This window comes from Narcine bancroftii, chromosome 4, assembly GCF_036971445.1.
Source record: "Narcine bancroftii isolate sNarBan1 chromosome 4, sNarBan1.hap1, whole genome shotgun sequence".
Classification (NCBI taxonomy): domain Eukaryota; kingdom Metazoa; phylum Chordata; class Chondrichthyes; order Torpediniformes; family Narcinidae; genus Narcine; species Narcine bancroftii.
In genome coordinates, this window is record NC_091472.1 from 80,837,784 (window position 1) to 80,865,511 (window position 27,728).

At 38.9% G+C, this 27,728-nt stretch overlaps 1 long non-coding RNA gene across 2 annotated transcripts in view; it reads left to right on the forward strand.

The window, feature by feature from the left end:
- The window catches only part of LOC138759879 (uncharacterized), a 44,797-nt gene that overhangs the window by 7,740 nt on the left and 9,329 nt on the right, over positions 1–27,728 (forward strand). The window contains exons 1-2 of one of the 2 annotated variants that reach the window (XR_011355189.1): positions 23,291–23,400; positions 23,535–23,675. This is a non-coding gene — a long non-coding RNA (uncharacterized lncRNA). Of the gene's footprint in view, positions 1–23,290; positions 23,401–23,534; positions 23,676–27,728 lie in introns of those variants that run through there. The other variant, XR_011355190.1, reaches the window with a different exon arrangement.

Below are 27,728 nucleotides of genomic sequence, written 5' to 3' on the forward strand. Positions count from 1 at the left end.
GAAAAAAAATTGAAGCTTTTCTCTCTCTCACTCCCCATCTCTGTATCTCCACCTCTCAAACTTCCGTCCTTTCACCTCTTGGCTGCTTCCCACCTTTTAATCCCTTTAATGTGTAATTTTACCTTTTTGTCTCAGTCTTGATAATATTGAGTCCAGATCTGAAACTCTGATTGACTATTTCAACCCATAGATGCTGTCTGCCTTGCTGTTTCTCCAGCAGTTCTTTGCCTGCTCAAGATACCAGCTGCAGCTTTTGTGTTTCTCTATGCTCAAAGAGTCTTCCAGTCATAAGGAACTGAATTGGTGGCAGACAGGCACAAGCAATGGAAGCAGATGGGAAGCAAACTCAGGATTTGCAACATCAATAAGTGAAGTGTAAGAAAGTTGCAACATCTTCTGGACAAGCAAATAGGTCAGCACAAATCAGTGGCTCTGTCAAGATTTTGCTTAAAAGAAAGAAAACTGTCATCAAGGACAGCAAAGAAGCAGAGAAAATTTAATGGCAAGAACAGTAAGGCATTACTGATCATTTCTATACCTCTGCATAGATTAAGGGAGAGTAATTATGGAAATGAACACTGTAGGATCAGTACTGTGTGAGCAGGTGTTTAATCAGTATTGGCCAGGTGAAGTGCAAGGAGCCAAACTCCATGTCTATGCTGGGAAAAGGATTGAGGTGATGGAGATATGTTGAGAATGGTGATGATGAAGCAAGTTCCCTTTTCCCAGCATCCCAGGGCACGGACTCAGTTTGATAGGCTGGGATGGGCTATTAATGAGGTGATTGGGGAGAATTCAAGAGCCTGAAGAAAATTCTTGAGAAGTATCCCAAGGTGTTCCATGATAAACTTGGAACCATTCAAGATACGGAAGCCTGGGTTTTCATGATGGCAAATGCCACACCTTGGTTTCTCAAAGCATACTGTATACTTTCAACACAAAGAAAGTGGTTTGGAAAGAATTGAAAATTATACACCAAGCAAGTATCATTGAACAGATTTGAGTGTTCTGATGGGGCTCTTTCAATATTTTCTGCACTGAAGACCACACTGTGACTGGTGGAGACTAATTGACCAAGAGAAGCAAAGACTGAAAGGTGGGCACTCTCACTGATTGATCAATTGTTTACTTTCCCATAACAGGACTCCAGAACTTTGAATCTCCTATCAGCCAATTGAGTCGGGCATTCAATGCTGAATAATTTCTGACCTTTAAGAACATGAACATGATTTCACTATTTTTTAAAATAATTTCCGGAGAGGTTTGAAATAGATAATCCTACATTTACACAAGGAAGCTGGTCATTGGGATCAGATTTATTTTTGATTCATTTTGATATCAGTTGCATGTTGACTGACTAAAAACATTGCGCATCATGCTTATTGGATGAGTATGTGTTTGAACTGTAGGTTTTCTTACCTTCTATTGCACACAACACAGTGAAGGAGATGCTGACTGGTGATGTTCCTAAATAAGGACATTATAATCTTACAATTTTGTTGTAAGCATTAGAAATTTTCACTATTTGATATGATTTTCAGGTATGTATTTGCTTATTTATCTATTCATTGCAGCTTAATGGATTTACCTGGGAGCACCAGAGCTCTGTGTGCAAACTATGTTTTAGTCCTATTGTTATCATGCTTCCATTGGAAGCATTGAATGACAAAGATGGACCGGCAATAATAGTGATGTGTGAGCAGGAGGTTAAGCAACAATGGATAGGTTTTATAGTGAAACTCACCCAGCACAAGATTGATAATGATGACTTTATGGTCATACACATTGTACACAACTCAACTACTAATGATATTAACCCCCTATCTGCTACCTTTAAAGTATTTCTCCAGGGAATGACACAGGAAAATGGAGAAGTAATAAGGGGGAGGTGGAAGAGTGACACCACATCTTGCTGATTTATGGAAATATGCCCAATCCTAAATTTAAGCCTTTCCCAGTTCATATCCAAATCAGAGCAATGCCAATTTCACCCCCAACTCATCTTTAACATCGAGATATTTGCCCAGAAGTGCATCTCCAGCTGGCATAGTCATACACTGCCTCCAAAATTAATTCTATTGGTTAATTGAATTAATTTCAGAGATGCGATCAATAAAATCCCATTGGATTTGCTGCCAAAGTCTCTCTCCAAGTTACTCCAGATGCTGAGCAATCTGGCTGACTTTCAACTGCCTTCTGAAGATCCCAGAAACTCAATTCAAGGACAATTATTGATGAAGAATAGATGATGAACTTGTCAGCAATGCTCTTGTTCAATGCATAAACCACCCCCCCCCCCCAAACTCACTATTGTCAGATCCAGATGTGCTTTACGTTCCAGCACTCAGTTTGGTATGTGTACAAGTTTACTTTTAGTTTATACAAATTAAGACAGTTTTATTTCTCAAGATATGTTTTGTCTACTAATGAAATATAATTCGCTGCAGGCTTATGCAGAACCTTTGGATAAGCACATTTTTTTCTGCAAATGTTAAACACTTATTTCCTCATTCAAAGAAATATAATAGAGCAGGGGAAAAGTAATCAAGTTTATGCTATCCTGGATTTTATCTGCATGTGGCTTTGTAAAAGCATTGTTGTTGACAGCTGGGAAGAGGCAAATTGATCTGCAAATTCAGTCACAACAGAAAATCCTGCAAAGCCTGGGGGTGGGAGGTGAGGGAATAATCCCACACACGCACACGTACATTGCTGTTACAGAAATTGGCGGTCAAATTCCATTCTCCAAGCTGAAAAGTTTCCAGAAGTAACTGGCCTTGTATGTGCACTAGGCAGTGAATGGAACTCTTTGCAGCTGCTATGACTAGCCTCAATTGTTCCAACAAGGAAATGAGACAACTTTTAAGACCATGAACATAACACAGGAGGTCTGAAGACAAGCAAGGGATTATTAGAATAATTTTGATCTTTCCAGCTGGATTTTGCTTTTCCAAAAACAAGACACTGAAAATTGATTTTTAAAAACACTGTGAAGCAACTTCACTTCAAGGACACTTCAAGAGGCAAAAACCAATGAAACCTGGGAAAAATACCCAGCATTCTCTTAAATTCATGGTTGGCATTTAAAGTGCAGGAAATATTAGGCTACAAAATCTGTCATTGGTTTGTTTATCAATCTTTAACAATAGGGAAGAAAAGTCATCCTTTGCAATACATTTGAATAAATGCTAAATAAAATACCCGCAGATCTTTTCTTTGAAGGGATAGTTCATAGAAACCTCACATTTTTTAACGTGATCTAGTGGGCAGAGAAATAGTAAATGCCTTGCCTGAAAGATGGCAACACCAGTGGTGCAATACTCCTTTAGAACTACACTTGGGTAACAGCCTGGATTTTCTGCCCAAGTCTCTGCAGTAAGACTCAAATCCTCAATTATCTAAATTGGGGTAGTGGGTTCATCTTTTGACCCATGCTGGGCAAGTGGTGTAGCCATTCTTTGATACAAAGATCATCAAGGTGCAAGACTGGTCAATAAATGTTAGAGAAGGAACATTATCAATGTTCAAAATCTAGGCCTGTCACTGGACAAGGATAAAGTGCAGGATCTTTGGACAGTGCTTAGGAGTGGGATCATCAGATATTTAATTCCCACCTACTTTCTGCACAGACACTAAGACTACAGCTACCTCTACTACAGCAGCGATGTGATCAACTAACTTAGATTCTGGTCCATGGATTTAACTTTGACCTCAACCTTGGTGAATGTCACAGTTACTATGCTCTAGTACATCCAGAAAAATGTTAATTGAGAGGCAAAACTTGCTAACATTTTGTCAATGGTAGGGTTTCAGATTCAAAAAAAGTTAATAACCTAATAACCTCACTTTATTTCCAACTGAAATGTCACTGTGATTGTACTGATAAAGTATATATTTCCTCTAAATTCTATGTCACATGGAATTTCAATTGGCTCATTTTCAAGAATAGCCTTTTTATGTTTTCTAAAATGTATTATCAATGGAAAATCATTTAGCCAGAGCATTTTGATTTGAGGTGGGGTGGGGGGGGGAGCGGGCAGGGACGGGGGGTGGGTGGAGGGTGGTTGAGGGATCTTAAGAAAAAAATACTCCAGTCACTGAGCACATGTTTTTTTAGTTTAGGAACTGTCTCAAGGCATCATGCAATTTGCAATCCAAATAAAGGATGTTGCGAATCACAACATTGTCAGCCAATATGCTTCAAAACCATTTGACCTTGTAGTCAATGCAATACAAAACGTTAAACAACTGCCTCTGATTATAAATGTCATTAACAAAAAATTAATTCAATTCCAATTGAATTGTTTTTGATCAAGTGTGTCCAGATTATCACAGCAGTTAATACCACCCACCCATAAATACATGTTTTCATGATAAACATCTCCAAAGACATCTGCTGTCATTCTACATTAACTTATCTTACCCACAATTATATCTTTATTGTTTCTGAACTGGAAAACTATACAAAAGTGTTTTCTTTTACAAACTCAAAACATCCTAAAGCAGTGTACGGTGAAAAGAGCTATTTATTTTCAATGTGTGGTGACTGTTGCAAAGCAAGAAACCTATACAGAACAAACTTATAAAATCAACAATTTGCCAATGTACAGATCTGTTTTATTCAAATATTTTGATTCAGGGATACATGAACCAGGTAAATGTCCACAATGAAAGAGTGCCATTGGATCTCTTGAGTTCACCTTACAGGCCAAATGGAACTTCAGTTTAACATTTCCTCCAAAGAGAGTTGTGCTGTCATAGCAAGATTCAGTGAATACTGCACTTCTGTGATGGCCTTCTTTTTTATATTCCATCTCTACACATTTCTTGGACTCACAACTATCAAATTTAAAGACAAGAGAGCAATCATAGATGGCACTTATGATGCATCAGCCTCGTCCAGTAAACTAAAGGAATAAAACCTACAGAGGTGAATTTCTCACTCACATTCATTGGTTATCACACAGGACGTACAAACCTATTTAAAAATTGTAGCCCTTCTAATGGGACATAAAAGATCAGCTCTGTTATAAACATGGTTAATATTGCACAACAGAGACAAGGTCCTCATTGGCACCAGTTTTGCAATTAAACATGATATGGCAGAGAGGGTTTAACATTCAATGGGCTTGTTGGTAGAATTGAATATTTTATTTTTTGATTCTCATTGACATTTTCAGTGTTACCAGAAAGAACTTATTAGAACCTCTTGTTGGATTTAATTCAGTAAAGAGCAGATAATGACAAAGAATTTTAGCTTTTCAAACCATTTAGGATTAAAAAGGAAAGCAGAGTTTAGGATTATGATTTATTGCATATTGTAGCTAGAACCTGCAGCAGAAACTGATTTTTGTTTAGTTTCCAGGAAGCTAGTTGGGCAATTGGAATTTTAATTCAGCTTGATTATATAATCAGTAAAAACCATCCAATCTGGGAAGGAGGTATTATAAACTGACTGACACAGAAGGATGTGATTCACAAAGAACTTTTATTGCCTGTAAGACTACTCCAGCCTAACATGTACTTTCATCACTTACTTGCTAACAATATATGTTGATTATTGCATAATAATTTCAATATTAAACATTTTGTATCAGGTATTTTGAATGTAGCTTTACATTCACTCCCATGTGTAAACATAATTTCCAACATATTTTTGGAATAAGATGTTGAATCAACATTTTTAATGTTACAAAAAAAATCAATTGCTAATGTTTGACATTATTAATTTGATCAACAATTTTATTTTCAAATGTTGGATAAATAGTTTCGCTTAAAAAATAATTTGAAGTAGAGCCACATCACAATGTTTATTTATGATGCACTCGTAAGAAGCAAGCCACAATAATGTAGTATCAATGTTTAAATATATAGAGTCCACTGGCACATCGATACTGAACAGGCTCAGAGTAACATGTTTGATGGCTGATGAGTTCACTGATCTTAGTCCCAGATAACAGGGTTGTGTTACATATTTGCTATCTGGAAATCTGGTCAATGATGAGAGGTTAGTTAGGCCAGTGTTCCTATGTTTCAACATTCCCCAGTGACATCCAGCATTTGGCTATGTGCACCACTGCTAGGGTTAACCAATCTGGGAACACTCACCAGCTGGCTACATACTAGAAATGATCACTTGGGAGATTACAATGGAGTTTCTTGCTGGATCTGCAGTAGTTTCCCAAGATTGAAATGAAAGGCTTGCATTTGTATTTTGGCTTTCGTTAACTTAGACTGTCTCAGAGTGCTTCACAGTTAATTCAGTATTGTTAAGAATATTAATTATTGAAACGTAGGAACTGTAGTAAAAACTGATGCATTTCAAAGTCCTACCAACAGCAAAAAGGAAACAAGTTAGTGACCATGTTTCTGGTTTGAAAGAGGAAACTGGGGCAAGATACCTGGATTTTAGTTAGCTTAAAGGAAGAAAAGGAAGGCAAGACATTGAGAACTTATGGAGGGAATTCCAAAGGATTGTATTTAGGCAGTTGAATGTGAATCTTCAAGTGATGCTTTGGGGAATAGTTGGTCTTTAGCTCAGGAGCACATCTTGCGACTAGTTCATTTTCCTTCTATTCATTTTTGGGATCTGGATGCTGCTGGCAAGGTTAGCACTTATTGCTCACTCCAAATTACCCTTGAAAAGATGCTGGTGTAATTTGCAGAACATCTAATTGGGAGCCTTCTCTGAATTCTTAACTTGCCATAACTGCTATTGGAATCATGAATGGGACATGAGTACAAAACTGAATGCTATTTTTAGTAGAATATAATAGATCAATTGTAACTGCATTTTTATTGGAGTCTTGAAGAATTATTAAACAGTGAATGATCCAGAGTGGAATTATGAACATCCTGCAAGTAATTCTCATTGAAAAAATGAGCAATAAATGAATTTGCATTCGGACTTTACCTTGTTTTTGTTTCTAATTTTTATAGTTTTAGAAAAAACAGTTCTAACCTGTCTTTTCTTTTTAAAATATTTTTTATTGAGTTTAATAGAAACACTTTACACAAGGTATATTAATGATAACATAAATCAAATCATAGCATATATGTCACATATCAATTGTAAATTAGAAGTAGAACCATAATTATTAAATTAACTTATTTCATTCAGGACGTCAAATTCTATAATTATGATAATTCAACAATTAAATCATAACTTGTATTACGTCCAAAATCGATATTGAATACAAACATTATACAAGTAATACATGTGAAATTCGCTTATAAAAGATATTTTATACTTCCCAGATGTGATCATGTTGTTCTGTGACATGATCCGTGATCTGTAGTAATCTACCCCCCTCTCTTTAAACAAGGATATCTGTATATATTGTAAATATGAATTGAATAATGGCCCCCAGACACCAGACAGGAAATCCCCAGAGTATCCACATCACTTAAATTCTCATATTATGATAATAATCCACAAATGGGCCCCACATCTTATCACATTCAGTCTTTGCATCTTTAATATTATATCTAATTTTTTCCAAACTTAAATAAGACATGATATCATGTAACCACTGAATGTGAGTGGGTGAAACAATGTCTTCCCACTTCATCAAAATTGCTCATCTGGCTATCAATGAAGCAAAAGCTAAGATTCTCTTCTGGATTGAGGATAGAGATATATTTGTCTTCTTTCAATGAATGGAATATATCAATATTATTTTTAAATGTAACCATTTTGATACATCTGAATAGATTGCAGCTTAGAACGGGAACTCCTCTGCCCCAAAATGCTGGAGCTCACATCTATTAATTTCTCCCCCAAGCTGACTTGATCTTTACATCCCACTCTCTTGGAAAAGCTGCCAACATATCAAAGGAGCCACTTCATGTTAGACAAACTCTCTTTGCACTACCCCCCATCAGGCAGAAGATGCATGAGCTTGAAAATAGAAGCCTCCAGATTCAAGGATAGTTTTCTTCCTGTTATTATTAGACTCTTAGATGGACCTCATTGGGAAAAGATGATGCCTTTGCACATTGTACTTTTCACCCAACTCTGCACTTTATGTTCATAACATTATATTCTGTACTCTTTAACTTACTGTAACACTGCAGCCTACACTTTTGTTTGATTAATACCCTCAATGCTGTACTTAAGTATGGGTTGACTTGTCTGGATACCATGGAAAACCACTTTCTTCACTATATCTAGTCACTCTTTACTATATCTTGGTATGTATGACAATAAAAATGTTATGGAACATGTGTGCACATGACGTGAGGTAATATCTTTTTATTGTGGGGCACAGTAGAATCATTTTAGATTAAATAAAAAACTCAAAGGATTAACCACATTTCATGTGAGAGTGTTCTACTGTAGGAGTAATATACAACAAATTAGCAAAAAGGATAAAAATAAATGTTATCTCCCACTCCAAATGTTGGAGGATGAACAGAAGATTTTAAAATGAAGCTACAACGACCTTGAGTTGCTGATGTTCGTTCACAATGAAATAAAGGAGAAGCCAAAAATGGCAGAAGGACATTTTGAAGAGCACAAGGAATCAGAAAACTGGGATGAGCATGTTGAAAGATTCAATTTGTTCTGTACCTCCCAGGGAATAAGAGATACAGAGGGCAATTTAAGAAAACAGGCAACATTTCTAAGGACATACGGCCTAATAAAATCCCCAGCAGTGCCCGCAAGCCCAGATTCTAGGTCATATACTGCTTTGTGGCCCTAATGGGAGGAAATCTGTCCCCAAGACCAATAGTGATGGCAGAAGGATACCAGTTTTGGACTAGAAAGCAGAAACCAGGCAACATCATGAACCAATATATGTTATCAAAAACCTGTGAGTTTGGAATATTCTTAAATGAAGCCTTAATAGACATGCTGGTCATCAGCTTAGTCAACCACAACGCTCAACAACAATTACTGTGTAAAAGATGGTTAGACATTGATACTGCACATGAAATAGCATTGATTTTCTAAAAGACCAACCACAACCAGGGTATTATCAAGGAGAGAAGAGGGAACATCAAATCAAGAAAATGGAACGCCGAGAATGTTTCCGCTGTGGAAAAAGGAATCACAGTCTGGCTGTTTCTTCGAAAAAAAACAAATGTTATCTATGCTATAAAGAGGGGCACATTAAGTCCAGATACACAAAGAAAAGGGAAAATAAGCAAAAAGAGGATCAAGAAGGGAAATCAGAAGTCGAGAAATTAAACACGCAAAGTGAGGACCTCAAGGAAAAAGAGAAAAGTTCCGACAAAAGTCCAAACAACTATCCAAGTGGCTTTGAAGAGGACAAGGCAATGGAAGTAATGTTAATAATGTGACAAACTGCAATTCGGAAATCTTGATTCAAGATTCAAATTATTGTCATAGTAATAAAACAGTGTCATATTAGATGAAATTTATTTTTTCCTGCTGCAAAGCAGACAGATTCTTAGGAATTGCCTAAGTGCCTCTTATATTTCTTACAGTCAGAGAGAGGGAACAAAAGAGAGTCGTTCCCCCCCCCCCCCCCAGTGTCACCGTAGATATGCCTTCAGTGTTTCCACAGGTCCTGCAGTCACACACAGTCCAGTCCAAACCATTGGCAACCTGAGCTCCAGATCCGAACCTCTGACACGGTCAGGAATCCTTCAGTGCCCTTGGTACCTCCTCGTATCCCAGTTCCGATACCTGCTACCCCTCCAGCCAGTGTGAGCCAGTCTCTAGCAGTCCTTAGCTCAGCATGAGTCTCCTGACAGTAGAATCCAGCATTCTTGCATTGGTCCCTTAGCCGCAGAGCCCCCCTCATGTGTCCACCACTGTGGTCCTGCAGGTCACCTCCTCCGCTTCTCCCTCTCACGTGGTGCATGATCTTCCCATCCTCTCGTGCCCTAATCCAGTCCTCCGTTTCCCTGGGATCTGCAGACCCTATGGCTACTGCCGATTAATAGGTGCCATCATTTTGGGCACAGATCCATGGTCACAGGATTGCAATTAAAACCACCATCAACTCTGTTCAAAGCTTGTGCAGAGCCAATAGCAGTCAGCTAGGCTGCTGGATCCCATAAGAGTGCTGCATCTCCACTCCCTCACTCCCCGAGGGTCTATACCAGTGCTCAGGCAGTACTACCATCTTTATTGAAAAATCTGAATTCCTGTTAACATTAACAATAAACCAGTTCGGATGGAACTGGACACTGGGGCTGCAGTGTCCTTAATCCCAAAGAACTTAAAAACAAGAGTATTACCCAATCTCAAGGTGGGACAATCTGACATGGTGTTGAAAACTGTCACCAGAGAAAAAACCAAAGAACTGAGAAAATGTAAGGTAGACATTGAAAATAAGGAAGAAATCTAAGAGATTACCCCTTTACTTTGTGGACACAAAGAGACCCGCTTTGTTTGGATGTCATGAATCAATTGGATTGGAAGAACATTGGTGCCATAAAAAATGTACAGACTGAGTGAGAACATAAATCAAAACTGGAGCAAATGCTCCAAAAGTACCAGATAGCATTTAGAAAAGTCCTGGGGAAGATCCAAGGAGTCTAGGCCAGACTGTCTTGAAACCAGCAGAGACCAACCCCAAATTCTTCAAACCAAGGATGGTTCCTTTTGTGATTAAGAAGGGAATCAAAGCTGAACTCAGCAGACTGGAACATGAAGAAATCATTGAGAAACTCCAGTACAGCAATTGGGCCACCCCGATAGTTCCTGTCAGAAAACCTAATGGGGAAATTCGAATTTGTTGTGACTATAAGGTCACCATTAATCAAGCTATGCAAGTACCCCAACATCCAATTCCCAGAACAGACTTGTTTCAAACATTGAATGGTGGTAAGAAGTTCATGAAATTGGATTTGTCACAAGCGTATCAGCAAGATGAGTTGGATTCAGAGTCGAGAATCAATACTCACCTTGGATTGTTCACGTATACCAGAATGTCGTATGGAATGTCAGCAGCACCCGTGATATTTACATTGATAAGGATAAATTCTTGGACGGAATAAATGTGGGATGTTACCTAGACGACATTGTCATTACTGTTTGTGATGACGCAGAGCTCTTGGCAAACCTGTAAAAAAATACTAACCCGACGGAAGGAGGCCAAGGTTACACTACGTCAAGACAAATGTGTGTTTATGGTACCCTCAGTAACATATTTGGGACTTACAATCAACAGTCAAAGAGTCCAGATAAACATAGTAGGTTCCAAAGCCATTCACAGGGCACCTTGCCCCACAAATCGAGCAGAATTACAGTAATTCTTAGGTTTGGTGAACCATTATCAAAAACACATCCCCTACATGTCCACATTGTGCAACCCTATTAACCAACTACTAAAGACAGATCAACAATGGTGTTGGACTACAGAAAGAAAGAAAACTTTCAAGCAGTTGAAGAAAATGCTGACCTCTAAAGATAATGTTTCTCATTCACTATGATCCAGGCAAAGAAGTGACCCTTCTTTGCATCACCAGTGGGTTTAGGAACAGTATTGTCACAGATCACAGAAAAAGGAGAACCACCTGTAACTTACGCACCCTGTGAATGGAATTATGCACAACTGGAAAAGGAAGGACTGGCCATAATTTTTGATGTTAAAAGAATTCATCAATACCTATATGATAGAAAGGTCACCTTAGTGATATACAACAAGCCCCTGAGTTTAATCTTGGGCCTGAAGAAAGGCATTCCTGTACTAGCAGCCACAAGAATTCAAAGATGGGCAATGCAGCTCTCAGGATATGATTATGATTTAAAACATAGTCCAGGGAAGGAAAACTGCTTTTTCACATTTACCTCTACCATGGACAGAACAAATAGAAGGATTGATCAACTAGGCAACAGAGGCTACAGCCATTAATCAAGAGCATTTTCCAAATACTGCAAAAACTATCAGTAAAGAGGTATGAAATGAGGCGACCCTATCAAAGATCCTGTACTTCATGTTAAATGGATGGCCTGAAGCTGAGAGGATTAGGCCCGAATTAAAACTTTATTATATGTGATGCAGTGAGATATTGATTGGACGGTCTGAATGAATGAAGTGCGCATGCATGACTGGTGGGCATCAATGGACATGGACATTGAACAGGCCGTGAGAAGATGTCACATTTGCCAAGAAATGCAAACTAAAGCACCCCAAGCTGAAGTTAACCCCTAGAAATTGTCTTCAGACCCCTGGGACCAAATTCCCATTGATTTTCTGGTCCATTAATTGTAAAAAAAACTTTCTGATTGTAGTGGATGCACACTCCAAATGGCCTATGGTATTTCAAATGCAGACAACAACATCAGATAAAACAATTAAGAGACTAAGGAGTATTTTTGCACTATACAGTTAACCAATAGAACTGTTCTCTGACAATGGACCGCAATTTGTGTCTGATGATTTCAACTAATTCCTGCAAAAAAAAATATAAGCACACCTTATCAGCACCTCTATCGTCCAAGTACCAATGGAGAAGCAGAAAATTTTATACAGATTTTTTAAAAAGCCATGAAGGCCCAGAAGTCATTGAACATAACGTGATTGCAAATTTTCTGTTATTATACAAGACAACCCACAGTCTACAAGAAAATGCATTCCAACAGAACTGATGTTTGGACACAGCTTGAGAACCATACTTTCTGTGGTACATCCAAACATGGGGCTTAGTATCCAGCAATCAGCATCTCTTGGTAAACCAACCAGAACTATAGAAGTTGGACAACAATTATTGGTGAGAGATTATCGAGAGAATGAAGAAACATGGATAAAAGGAGTGTTTCTGAAAAAAATTGAGCCCATGTTCATATTTTGTACTGGTGGTAGAAATGATGTGGAAATGACACATTGCCCAATTGAGAGCAAAAGTTACTCCAGGGTCCATTTTTGAGGTGCACAATCTCTTTAGCCCCTTTTCCACTGGCATCCCAGTTAAGTGGCTGTGCAATTTCCACTGGGCCACCCGAACTGGGACACAACTCATCCCCAGGGATCAGAGTGTTCTCCCTTCAACTGCAAATGGGTAATTTTCTGCTGTCCCTTTTCCATTCATTTTATCAGCATGCTGACATCAGCAGATACTGGGGATATGAGTAGGGGTCAAAGTGGTTAATCCCCAGCGTGATATGACAGCATTTGATGCCGGCGTCTGGACAGTTTTTTCCACTAGGCCCTGTCCCAGTTAATTCCTGGAACAAGGTGCCAGTGGAAAAGGGGCTTTAGACACACCAGACCCAGACTGGGTTTATGCCAATGAGGTCACGTTGTATCTGACCCCCATTACCGGTTCCAAAGATACCCTTGCCATTGGATACACAGGAGAATGATGAGCCACCATTGATGTCCCAACAGTAACTACCCAATCTCTAGGGTCAGCAGATGAGGAAATGGTACTTTCTCTTGCAAGATCTGAACTTTCCCCAGAAAGACCAAAGGGTTCTCCTGAGAAGTCAAAAAGTCCTCCAAGTCTTACATAGATCTAAATGCAAGAAGTGTCTTCCGTTATATTTGAAGAAATATGTCCCATAATTGAGAAATACAATGCTTAGTAATTTACTTGTTGCCACTGACTTGTATTTGTTGATATTCTTGGTTTAGTTCTAGTTTTTTTTTGTTTGTTTTTTTTGGGGGAAGAGTGTTATTGTTCATGCATGCGAGTGGCATCAGATAACAGCTTGGTATTGTGGGACACAATGGAATCATTTTAGATTAAATAAAGAACACAAAGGATTAGCCACATCTCATGTGAGTGTGTTCTACAATGGAAGGAATAAACAGCAAAACAATTCAATTCAAAACTGAAAATGCAAAATACTGCTGATTCTCAAAATTTGAAATTAAATAGTGTGATAAATACTCAGTGGTTCAGGCAGCATCCGTGGAGAGCCTTTCTGAATCAACTTTGTCTGGCTTTATTTTGCTTTGGATAGGAAATATATTTGTGAGCTATTTCACTGGTTTGACAGGGGTGGCATGATGGACTGCATGGAAGTAAGAGGGCACATTTAAACCTAATTCTGAAACCTATTTTGATATATTCTGAAATAATATAAACATATTGTTCAAAATAAGATAGATTAAAACAGTCTTTTTTCTAATAAACTTTTGGAAGTGTCATATCATTTAACAATTTTATTTGATTTAATTAGGCATCAAATATAATATGTAGCTTTCTCAGTAAACCATTAAAACCCATTAATATCACAGCCTCTGCATTTGATCAACTGTTCAATCCTTTTTTAACAGCAGCAGTTGTCCTTTAATCATTAAACTTGCATTAAATATGTCCTGATAATCACTGACCAAATAACACTTCTTGCTGCAGATTTTCCAGATACTTTCCTTTGGATCAATCCATGTATTGAAAATCTCAAGAACATTGACTTGTGCAACAACATCTTCAATTTGTATGCTTTCTTTAATATAGACAACATTTCCCAAAGTGCTCCACAAGACCATTTTGTCAAGCTGCTTAAGAAGATACTAGATTAGGTGAGATCGGAAATTTGGGTTTCATTTGTGAATTATAGGAAGAAATAGAAGGAGATAGATTGAGAAGGATAGGATTGTTTAGACAAAAATTGCATATAAGGATGAGCAAGTAGCTGGAATTCAAGGAGGGTAGATATTATTTCTCAAAGTAAAAAAAAAACCATTAAGTTTTTAAATTGGATGATATTAGAAAACTGAGAATTGAAATGCAACATTTTCTAACATCAATGGTTAAAAAAAAGTAAAAAAGGTGCAACTTCATTGAAATACTGTCTTTCATTAAATTGAGATATCTGAATTACCTCAATGAACTACCTTTAGAGACGAAAATTGAAGTTTATGCTGCAATTGCTTTTATTGAGTTGAATTTTCATTATGTGCATGAAGAATAATGGAATGATAAACCTGTTGCACATAGATTTATAAAGTTATTAAATATAAAACCTAGATAAAAATCCCTATTGTGGATTAAATACAACCTTGGGTGATTGTCACCTATTCCATTGAATTCAACTGACCTTTATCTAGAGGTTTTAGACAAAATTGCTGAGTTCACATTAATTCTCTGGGCAGTAGCTAAGTTTTATTAAGGCCCCCTAGGGTTGGTGTCATGGAGAGAGGGGGCATTCGCGGCTCAACTCACCTCTTTCCAACACTCTCTCTCTCTCTCTCTCTCTCTCTCTCTCTCTCTCTCACACATGCACACACTCATTTAGAGTTGCACGTGCCCCATCTTGTTGGCTGGTTTAGTAGAATTTTTCCAGACTCTGTCAACTTAGGGACAAATTGGTGTGTGTGGTGGTAAATTTAATTTTGGAAGAAAATAGCGAGGATGGGGCAGGGGAATGACTTTTAATCAATTGCAGTTCCTAAGCTTGTGTGTTTTAAATGGAAGATTCAGCTATTTAAATTGAAGTCTATACCCTTAAGATGATTTTGTGTGGATGTGGGCCATGTCAGTTTCAATCTTTAAAGCTGTTCTATGCTTTACCACTCTTTTGGGTTAGTATCGCTGTTCATTTTGGAGAGAATGGGTGAATTAATTCTAAATGTGCACTTCCCACTCTCCTCACTCTCTTGTTGATGCCATTGTTCTCTGTGGATGCTGCCCAAGCCATGACACCTCTCCAGCTTTTCCCAGGCAGTTGGACCCCTCCATGCCCACCCATTGGTCAATCACCTTGATCCACAGATCATCAGCCAGTCTGCTCAGATCACCATGATGAGCTGAGAACCTCTGATTCCAGACAGCATGCCCCCTCCGGCTGCCAGTGGAAGCACAGAGGATCCTCAATGCAAACTGCGGTGTGGGGAAGACCTTTCGGCCCACCATATCCGTGCTGTCTGAAGACCATGTTCTGCACTGTTTGGTCTTCCATCTCATTCCAAGAGTTTATCTAACTCAGTGGTTCTCAACATTTTTCCAATCACATACCACCTTAAATAATCCCTAACTAATCACAGAACGCCTGTGACTTCTTATACTTTAGAATAAATGCTCTGTGGTTAGTAAGGGATTATCTAAGGTGGTATCTGAGTGGAAAAATAAAGGTTGAGAACCTCTGAGCTAAATTCATCTGACATGGAGAAGGATCCTGCCTCTACCAGCTCATCCAGAAGCTAACAGTGGAGTACCTTCCAACATTGTTTTCTTATCCACACTACTTACACTGTCAATAGCCCAGGTGGCAATAGCCTAACGTGGAAAGGGGTGCATGAGGAGGGCAGGGGTTGGGCGAGAAGTAGGGTGCCTTTTTGTTGGTAGTAGTTTGTAAATGCATGCATGATGAGCCGAGCTCTGCAGCAGGAGGCAGATGCTGCAGACCTCAGGCTCAGACTTGCATGCGCTTTTTGCAAACAGGTGGCGTGAGCATTGATTGAGCGACTAGAGGAGAAGTTCAACGACGCTAATATGCATAATGCTGTACTTGGTGCTAGTACATAACATAACATGCATAGTAAAATATCATGAAGACAAGTTACATGAATCAATTATAACAGACCTTTATTCCATATGATAGAACTATTAAACCATAACACTACTGCAGCACATAAAACAGGCACAGATAGAACCATTAAACTATGGAACGAACACTACAACTAACAGCACAGAAAGGCCATTACAGAACCATAGGTGGAATCATGAAGGTAGCAAAAGCATGAGGACACCAGCAGTGGTCAGTGGATATTGCACAACAACAAGCCACACACAGTTTGACTTGAAATACCCTGCCTTTCAACCATTCAGCAACCATTGCAATTTCCAAATTGTGGGTACAATTTCCAGAAACTGTTCTGTCGTTCATAATTTAAACAACATGAATAAAATAATTAAAGTGATTACTTGCTCTGCTTCCATGGCTGGCTGTCTGGCAGAGAATCTAATTGAATCAGTTGTCCCCGACTTTTCTGTGAGTGACGCTGGCACTGCATGCATGAGGAGCCGAGCTCTGGAGCAGGAGGCAGATGCCATAGAAGCGCAGTGTGAGCATTGATTGACAGGTAGCATGGGGACCGGTGGAGCCCAAAACCCCACTGCTGATTGGGTGAACGCAGCTTCCGCGACTATGAGGCACTGGCCTTGATTGAGGAACTAGCGGCTAAGTACAGCAACAGTAATAGGTATAATAATGTTAGACTTAGTACTACATAACATGCATAATAAAATATCATGACAGGTTATATGAATCAATTATAACAGATCTTTTATTCCATATTATTATCCATCACAACTCAGTCACATCACGTTATTTCTTAAATGGTGTTGAGGTGCTCACTTGGTTTATGGAAGAGAGGTACTTGTCGTTGGGGAGGGTGCATCGGGTATATGCTGGAATATAACAAGGAAGAGTTTATGGGCCCGGGACCTTCGAGTCCCAATGAGCACAACACAAGACCTGGCCTGGCAGCAGGCACTGAACTACAACTACCTATTTAACCTATCCCAGAAGAGGCACTAGTAGTTCCATGCCTCAGCTGCCAGTCCGGGTCATGTTGTGCTCATTGGGACTCCCTCCAATCCTCCACCTTCCCAACTTCCAAACTATTAGATTTTTAAGATCCTTCCAACCGAATTGGATGTTAAAATCTAATAGTTTGGTGGTGGGTAGAGGATAGGAAAATGGGTGCCAGACTGCAGGTGGAGGTTGAATTTTTAAAGCAGCTAGCCCAGAGAAGCCGGAGCCTGAGTCGAGGCAGCCAGTTAGTTAAGTAATTAGTAGCACTCTTGTTGTGGGCATGGTGTCACTGGGCTGGGTCACTGAGTGATACTGAGAGGCCTCCTCTCTGTCACCTCAGTGAGGTGGCCTCTCAGTCAATCACAGCGGCACCCACCTGAGTGCAACTAATTATTTAATTATCTGCCTCTAGGTGCTCTCTGAGGTGAGGTGAGCTGCCTTAAAAACCTCCTCCAAAATCATCCTTGATTCCTCCACCTTCCCACCAAACTATTAGATTTTTAACATCCAATTGGTCAGATTCTGGCATGACACCAACTCTGACCATGGCCACACTACCACCAGCTTTTCCTACGCAGGCACAGACACAATAATTAGAGACCAGGCGGCAGGTGCCTACCCTTAATTGAGTAGGTACTGAAGCCTAGGGGCTTGGGCCCCCTTACCCTCTGGGGCCCTAGGTTTCAGCCTACTCAGCCTAATGGTTAATCCACCTCTGTCTCTGGGCAGCTTTGCATTGTGCCTGCCCAAAATCAGTCCAGGCAAAATATTTTCAGACAACAATGCAATGGGTTCATGAGAAACTCTTTGGTTGACATCAAAGTTAATCATCTATACTCTATGCAATTTGCAGTGACAATCAGCAAACTTTAGGTTTACAGCAAGGACGTTAGGTTCTCACAATTTTCACATTCATCCATATCAAAAATGGGAAAATGGCCAAAGAATAAAGCAAAGTGAATGGGTGAGGAGGAAGGGATAGTACAACAGGGGATGGGAATGTGGATGGTTATAATTCAGTGAATGAGTTTAGGCTTTTGTCTCCTTTGTGCATTGCAAACAAAATAGTCACCACTTTTATAAGTTGAAAGCATTGGATTAAAAGTTGCTGTTTTACTATAAAGTGTGTGTGTGTGTGTGTGTGTGTGTGTGTTTAAAAAAGCACATAAATTTGGCTGAAAACTGATTCCTTTGGTTACTTGCAGTAATAAATCAATACTCTCGATGTAATCTAAGGTGTCTAGAAAGCATGGGAGAGATTCAGAGCATAATAGCTTTGGTTGTCTATTGTCATTCAGACATGAGCGGCTGCAGAGAAAAGGCTTGTGTGAAACTGATAAGAGTTGTTTAAAAGTGGCTCATAAATCATGTGGAAAAGAGGATTTTGCTGATTTCAGACAATCACAGAGAAATGATAGATATGCAATTTACTTCTTATCGTATCTAAAAGAATATGCCTTCTATATAAAAAAGTCTGATTTTCACACTTTTCTAATACATGCTGCCATATTTGAACAAAAGAATACCCCCACGCAGACACTCATACCCCGCCACCCCTCCCCACACACACACACACACACACACACACACACACACACACACAGAGGTGGGAGGTTCAAGAAGTGAAGAAAAAAAAGATAAATTGGCCAATTGAATGCAAGAAAAGAGTTTTTAAAAATCCAATAGTTTTAATTTATGTAGTTGTTTAATTCATTTTCAAGCATCATCTGACAGCTAAAATATTTGTGATTCAAAAAAATGGATTACAAATGAGTAAAAGACATTTTATTGAATAGTTTTTGTGGGATGAGGCGATTTGCAAATGGTGATAATGGTGAAGGGGGAGCGCTTTGGAATGAAAGTCAATATCCATCTTTAATATATATTAAAAAGAAATCAAAGTGTGATGAGCTATGCTTCCTGCAATTTGTTTGAAGTTTTATTCCGAGCTCTGGGAAGGAATAAGGAAAATCCCTTTCTCCCATTCCCAGACCACATTTTTCATGTAAAACATTTTGCAGCTTGTTTCATTCCAGCATTTATAAAAACACTGCCTGAAAGCAATGGTGCATAAATGAATTATTTAAGCTTTGCAGTGAATAAACGTGAGACTCTGTGCACATTCTTAATGTGCGCTAAGTGAACCCTTGGAGAGAAACAAGGGTTATAATGTAAACTAAGTTTTATTAGCCACGAAAAGCCACAGCTATAACATTTATTAAGAAAGAAGACAGTGTGCAAAGATCCAGCGTCCCTTTATTCCAGTGATGTGGCAACATCAGCATATATTACAATTCTTTCTTCCAAATATATGCTGGCTGTTAAGTATTGCCTGCAGGTAATAGCAATTAAAGTGGATGCTATCATTAATAAATCTGTCATTAATTTCTACTTTTAATATTTTTATTTCAAACTTGTTTCAAAATTGTTCAATAAATAACCCTAGAACAGGGAGAATATGGCATTTACTGTTTCAATATTGCAGTTAAAAAATCATAGTAAAATTACTGGACATCACTTACAATATGAGTAGAAAAATTACACTCGACCCTGAAAAATGGATTCCATGAATATTTAAGAAAAAATAAAATTGCAGTGTTTATGATTAGCCCCATTACCATTAAATGTTACTTACTGCTAAAATTTGCTTTTATTGCATCTGTCACTACTAGGTTACAGTGAAAATATGCATTTTTATAAAAATGTATGGTAGCAGTACGAAAATAGGTATTTTGTATAGTGAGATTATACAATATTATCCCTCATTTGAGAGGAAGGGGCTTGATCACATGGCAGATAGTTTTGCTCATAAGTGTGAAATGGAATTTATTGAGGTTCCTTGTATGTAACATTCATCCTTAAAACATTTTCATGCTACGACATTAATAAACTATGGCTCAGTTGGTTGCACATCCAAAGTTTTGTTAGAAGGTCAAGGGTTCAAGTCCCACATCAGGGATGAGAGCCAAAAATTGATGGCCTTGTTCCAGTTCGGTGCAAGGGGAGTGCAACATTCATGAAGATACATACTTTACAATAAGACATTAAACTGAGACTTTATTTGGTTTTTCAAATAGATACAAGCAAGGAGAGTAGAGAAGCTATGCTTGGGTATAATGTAATAATCTCTTTAACATATTTTAAGAGAATTATGTTGTTTTTCAGGAGAGCTTTCTGTGCTTAAATTTATTTTTGTTTCCAATGTTAAAAAAAAACTTCACTTCAAAAGTATTACTTGACTGGAAAGTTATTTACTGAAGATGTAAAATGTGAAGGAAGCAAAGGAATTTAAGGCAACTTATTCTAAAATCAGTTGTTAGGAAATTCTGGAGAATATGACAGAACACCTAGCTAATCAGAAAGTTGTAAAGGATAGGTCATGACTAAGAAACCTGATTAATTTTTTTGAAGAGGTGACAGGATGAGTTAACAGGAAAATGCCTGTGGATGTCATTTATATGGACTTTCCAGAAGGCACTTGGTAAAGTCTCTAGGGACAGTTAGTTAAAATTCAAGTTCACAGAACAAGCACATGACAAATTTCTTCCCTAGACAGGGAACTATCTGGGAGAACAGACCTGAACAACTGATTTGATTTGCACACTCTCTATTGGGCCTTGAATATCGAACAGTGGGTCAAGACCAAGTCAATCAGTGATCACTTGGACTGTAGATGTTGAGGAAAATCAAGGCAAGAACATCTGCTTAAATGTGAAAAGGTAGAAGAAGTGGAGTTCAAAAATATTTGGAAGTTCATGTACGTAAATTATTGAAATTTCATGTGTAGCTGCAGAAAATAATTGATGAATTGAAGTGTGTGCTGTTTATCTCTGCAGAGAAATACAATTGCATAGAAGTCATGATAAACAAAGGCCTAGTTGCACTTCTGCTAGTTGAAGTGAGAATTGCATCTCAGGGTAGCTTTTTCAGTCTTGGAGAGATTGCAACATGGAGCCACCAAAATGAAGACTTATGTTACCAGAACTTCACATATTGACATTGTCTTTCCTGGAATTTAGAAAGTTAAAGGGGTGATATGGTCAAATGCTTCAAGATGTGAAGCAAATCTCATTTCCCGTGGTTGCAAAAAAATCAAGGTTTAAGGAGTACAGAGCAAGGATTCTAGTCAAACCTTTCGGGTATGTCATTAGGAATCCCTTCAACAAGCCAAGAAAAACATAAGTTGCAATCTCCTTTGCAATATCAGTTAATTCTATGTCACCTTTTTTTTTCTAATGAGATCATTAAGGGATTTGGGATAGTTGGGTGGGAGGAGAGAGTCACATCAATAATCAAGTAGGATCGTGTTGAACCAAGGGTCAATGGAAAAGAACTAAATCACCTCCTTCTCCTCCCATGCATCAACTTAAGACAAGTTTGTCTCTTTCTTTTATTTTATCCCTTTTGATAACCATTTATAAGTGGTTACCAACAACTTGCATGAGTTCTTTATGTTTTTACCATGTGAGCCTTCTGCCTGTCCAAGATGTGGGCAGGAATGTTTTTCAACCTTTTGTTGCTCTTTTTTTGTGACAGGTTTGTTACCAGATATGGAATAGTGTTTTGCTTTTGTGGTTCACTGAATGTCTCTGATCACTTGATCTCCTTCCCTTGCTTCCCATGAAAGACCTGGTGAAGGACCAAGGGATATAAGGTCAGTATTGTGGTGATATGTATATACTATTCTGTGCTGCTCTGTGTATAAGTGACTGGCCCGTCCACTGGTAACTCGATCCCCTGTAACCCATCCCCCTGTGGCCTGGCCATAAAGGTCGACCTCCCTGACCCATTCCATTTATTCAACCACATGGAGTTGGCCCAGCTGAAATCTAATGTGTATTAAAGCCCATCATTTCTCACTCAGTCTTTGGAGTCATTGATAGAAGTATCAAGTATAAACTGGGATGAAAAGACCAGGAGAAGATGAAATAAGTCAAGTTGTGGCCAAAATAGTAATATAGAATGTAAAACAAAAGGGCCGTTCAGTCCTTGCTGTTGTGCTGTCCTATACAAATGCATTCCACATCAATCTAACCTATCCCTCCCTCACAGCTCATAGCACATGTGCTATATTAAATGTCCTATTGTACGAGCTTCCCCAGCAATGCATTCCAGAACCTACCACTCTCTATGTAAAAAGCCTGCCTTTTATGTCCCTTAAACTTTGCTCCACTCACCTTAAATGGATGTCGTCTGCTATTGGCAATTGGCAGTGTGCAATTTTGATTTCATAAAAGAGTAAATGTAAGAGACAGCTTGTTTCATAAATAGTAAGAATTATTAGTGATAATTCAATGTTTTGTCTTTGGCTCTAAACAACTGTAAAAGTATTGTTTGCAGAATAAACTTTCCTCCCAGTTTCAAGGAGTGGAATCTTTCTAACTATGGATCTGTCAGAATTCATTTGTTCACATGCTAAGAGATGCCATATTTATGAAGGCCTGGTGGGATTCCAGGTCTTACCAAGTGTTAGATACCACTGCACCCATACAGAGACTAACATTGCCTTGCAGGAGAATCAATCCTCTGCTCTACATCAGATAAAACATGGTGCAAGATCAAAATCCCTATTTATTTTGATGGGTGTTCTTGGATTGGGGATAGTGAATATTTGAATTCAGGATACTTGTTTTATTGATTTGTTTCAATTAACTTCATTTATTTATTTAGGTCAATTTTAAAAACTTACAAATGTCTCTGAAAACTAATACAATCTTCGCAAAGCTGATGGATAGTGAATCCTTGCATGCTGTCAAGGTGATGCACTATCAATAACTCGAAAGACTGGAGTTACAGAATAATAGGCTTTTATTTACAAAAAACTTAAAGGTCATCCTATGCTGTGACCATAATCATCAGGAACACTCAATGTCTGACCCAGGAGAAGAGTAGGTGCAGCTTGTTTGCCTCCATGCCCATGATTCTGGAGGAACTTTGCAGGAAGACCTCAAAGCAGTGTAGCCAGAATTCAAAGCAGTCTGACGCTTCTGGTGATGGTGGGTCAATCTCCAGCTTATCAGGCTTGAAGAGTTGTTTCATTGTTGGAAAAAAATATTGTAAATAAAACTGATGCATTATCAATAACTCAAAAGACTGGAGTTATGGAACAATATGCTTTTATTTACAATAGACTTGAAGATCATCCTGTGCTGTGACCCAGGCTTTCTGAGGAGGGATTATGGTGTTGGAGCCTTTATACAGGATCAAGAGCAAGGAACCACAGAGCAGGGCGGAGCCAAATAAATGAGTGTTCAGCAGTTCACCACACAAGGTCAGTCAGGGTATGCTAGGGGAGGGGACTTTGAGCCTTTGCTCACCTTATCAGACTGTACCCAAATGGCCCTTCACTCTGGGCCAGGTCAGTGGGAGGGCTTGGACAGCTTCCTGAGGGTTACGGGTCAGCCTCACCACTATATGGCAAAACAAAGCAGACAGAAGTGAATATCAGGTGGAGAAGAAGGTGACTGCAAGCATTTAATACAGTCTGCCCTAGACGTTATTCATAAAATATGCAATGGAAATACTTCTAAAATCATAAGGTGTTCTTTTACAAATTAAATGTGACTTGAGAAGGTACACTGAAATAAAAGAGCTGCAGATTCAAATAAATTAATCTTTATAGATAAATCTCTGGTATCCTTATCTGGTAAATAGAAGCATGTAAAAGAAGGAAACATGCTATCAACAAAAATGAAAATAAGAAGAGGAGTAGACCTTGGGCTACTTCAAGTCTGCCCTGCCATTAAATGATGGCTCGGCTGTTCTCAACTCCCCTACTGTGCCAGTTCCGCAGGGCCCTCGCTTTCCCAATCTGTTGAAGATGTGTCTACCATCTCTTTAAGCCCTCATAATGTATTCTCCACCACCGTCTGTGGGGAGAAGTTCCAGAGACTCTCCCCACCTCTGTTTGGAGATGTTCCAGAGACCCTCCCCTCTCTGTAAGGGAGACATTCCAGAGGACCTCCCCCCCCACATAGGGAGAAGTTTTGTGGGAAGAGGTTCCACTCTTTGAGGGGAGATGTTCCAAAGGCTCACCACCTCTGAGGGGAAAGGATTCTGAAACCCACCAGCCTCTGTGGGAAGCTTGTTTGAATGATTGTGAGAGACGCACCATCCAATTAGACCTCCAATCTCTTTCCTGCAATCTGTCTCATCATTATTGGAGACCTAGCCCATTGTGGTGTCTTTGACAAATTTGAAGGTGGAATTGGGATAGTATTTAGCTGCACTAGATGCACAGGGATTATAGTAGAGAAATTAGTATTTTTTTGTTGAGGAACACCATGTGTGTAATCATGAATATGATGTTGTTACCCGTCTTCACTTTTAGACAGGAAGCTAAGGATCCAGTTGCAATGGGAACAATGGTTAGGCAAGATCTTGAAGTATGGAGATGCGTTTGCAGGGGTTTATTGCACTGAAGGCAGAACTGTCATCAATGAACGGTAATCTGACGTAGGTGTCCTTGGCATCCATGTGTTTTGGGGCTGAGTGGAGAGCCAGGAAGATAGTGTCAGCTGTGACCCTGTTTGGATCATAGGGAAATTGAAATGGGTCAAGACTCGGGATGTAAAACCACACTGGGTGGTTTTACATTGGGTGGTTTAAGATATGCCATAAGACAGCCATTAAAATAGCTTTGACTAAAACAATTTATCTGCGGTTCTATACAAGCATTATCCTTTCTGAAACTACTTAAACCTTCACCCTGATCTATCAGAAAAGCTCTGTGAATGGGGGGCTCACAGCAAAATATCATATAACTCTATGACCGGCTGCATTAGGGCATGATCGAAAATCTGCCACCTTCAGCATTTTGCTCAGGCAGCACATATAGAATTACTATTTTGTGAAGAAGCTGGCTGCCACAATAATTAATGTACTTGTCAAGGTTATGTACTTAGCAGGAAATTCACGGTCAATTATAGATAGTCAGACACATCAACTCCATTTAGTTAAATATTACTCCAGTGTACAGAATAAGCACACAAAATTGCATTCGACACACAAAGGAAACCCAGCATCGTGATTCTGGCAGTTTCCACCATGAAGATTAGTTTGGTATTTGATTCTTGTTAATAGTCATTCATAATATATTGAGGTTGTGCTGATTAACGGTGAGACTGAGGGATTGAATATGTGTTTTATTCTTCAGCACAAGCTTAGTAACCCCCTCCTCCCCCCCCCCACCACCCCACCAATTTGCCCTACTAGAAAATGGACATAGAAACATTTCTCACGGATATTGCACATTGACGATTAAGTGCTGAAGATCAAGCTGCAAAGAATAGAGCTAAACAGTTATGAAAAGACTGGATTATGTAAAATTCATAGGATATTGCAGATTTAATCATCATCTGTTTGTTTCCAATATTGATTATTATAAATTATTGTGGTTCTATTAAAAAAAAGTTAAACACTCTTACCGTCATCAAAATCAAAAAGTTGCAGGTAGTGTAAATCAGAAATAAAAGCAGAATATGTTGGAAACACTCAGCAGATCCCATAGCATCTGTGGAAAGAAAAACAGAATTCATGTTTCATGAAGTAAAAGATTTAATAATCTTCCCAGGGTTTTCAAGAAGCACCCCTTTTCTCTATTTCTTACACAATGTAGCCCTGCAACAAGAGTCTTTGGTCAGAGAAACAGAGGTTCCCAGTTTCTCGACTCCCACCACTGCTTCATTAGCCTCTACTCTAATCTCAACAGGCTCCTTATCATATCTTCAATTTGCACACTTACAAGCTGCTATTCTTCTCATAATTGAATCCCTTCTCTTGCTTTTATTCTCCCAGGACTGACACTGTGTTAATTTATCTCACACAGCATCAGAGGACTTTAGCAGAGGATGTACCTAGGCACTTTTATTCTTCTTTAAAGAGAAACTGGAGTGCAATTAGAAAGGGGGAAAAATCACCATAAATGTAAATTTGATACCATCGTGTTGCGATTTGACTACAAAGGAAAATACTATCAACAACAATATTGACGGAAGGCAGAATTCATATGCAATAAGATGTTGGATCAATTTTTTTCTAATCAAGAGTTCAATTGCCCTCCATGCAACCAAACACCTTGCCACACCAACATTCTTTACTCCCACAAAGTAAAGACTGCATTGGAGGAAGAAGGCATGACAAACATATCAAAGACTGCAGGTGGGTCAGCAAGAATGAGCAAAGCTAATATTCTATAGTCACATGTTCACAGACATCCGTTATTGACTCTAATAATGTTCCAGTGGGATGGGAATGAAAATCTAATAAAAAATAATCAAGTATGAAATTTCAAAAGAGATCAACAATGCTTTAAAAGAGGATAATGGAGAAGAGAAAGAATGATATCAAAAGATTTGCCCAGAGGGATCAACGAGAAGAATGATGATGGTAGGACAGCACAATTAACAATTGGCGCAATGCTGCTACAGCACAAGCAACTGGGGTTCGAATTCGGCGCTGTCTGTAAGGAGATTGTATGTCCTCCCAATGTTTGTGTGGGTTTTAAGTGGGTGCTCTGGTTTCCTCTCACACTCCAAAATGTACCGGGAATGTAGGTCATTTGGGAATAATAGGAAAGCATGAGTTCATGGGCCAAAAAGGTCTGTTACTATGCTGTATGTCTAAAAAATAAATAAAATGATTTGAAAGGAGGTATGGGGTTAGAAGAAAGAACAACAATGCTGGGGGCTGTAGGGTGTCCTGTTACACTTCCATTTCCAAGAGTCTGCCAATATCTTTCTCCTTAATGTCTGAGCTCTACCAGCTGTTCAGAAGTGTTAATGGTGAGCTAAGTTTAGACTGATGCACTCTTTCTGAGAAAGACCCAAGCCTTAAGCTTGGTGACCTTTGTGCTGTCTTTTGGCTTGGGGCAACTTGGTTTGTACCAACCCTGAGTTTCCTCTCTCCTTCATCTATGGTTCACCCTCTTGTTTGTGTTGTGCTCTCACAGTTTCCACAGCAACACCTTGACTGAAAGTGTTGCAACAAAGAATAACCAATCATTAGTAATCCAACCCAACAATATTTACCTAAGTTGCTGATCCATTGCCACCTTTAGACCAAATTTGTCAGTCCTGCCACCAAAACCATTCAAGAAAAGGGAAAGAATCACACTTCACGGGAATCTTTTACAATGAACATTGAAGATTATAGAATAGTGCAGGCCTTTCAGCTCACGATGTTGTACCAATTCATCTAAACCTATTCAAAAGCTTCCCTACCTCACATTCATAACCCTCTATTTTTCTTGCATCCATGTGTCTTTTAAATGTTCCTATTGACCACAACCACTGGCAATGCATTCCAGGCTCCCACTGCTCTCAGT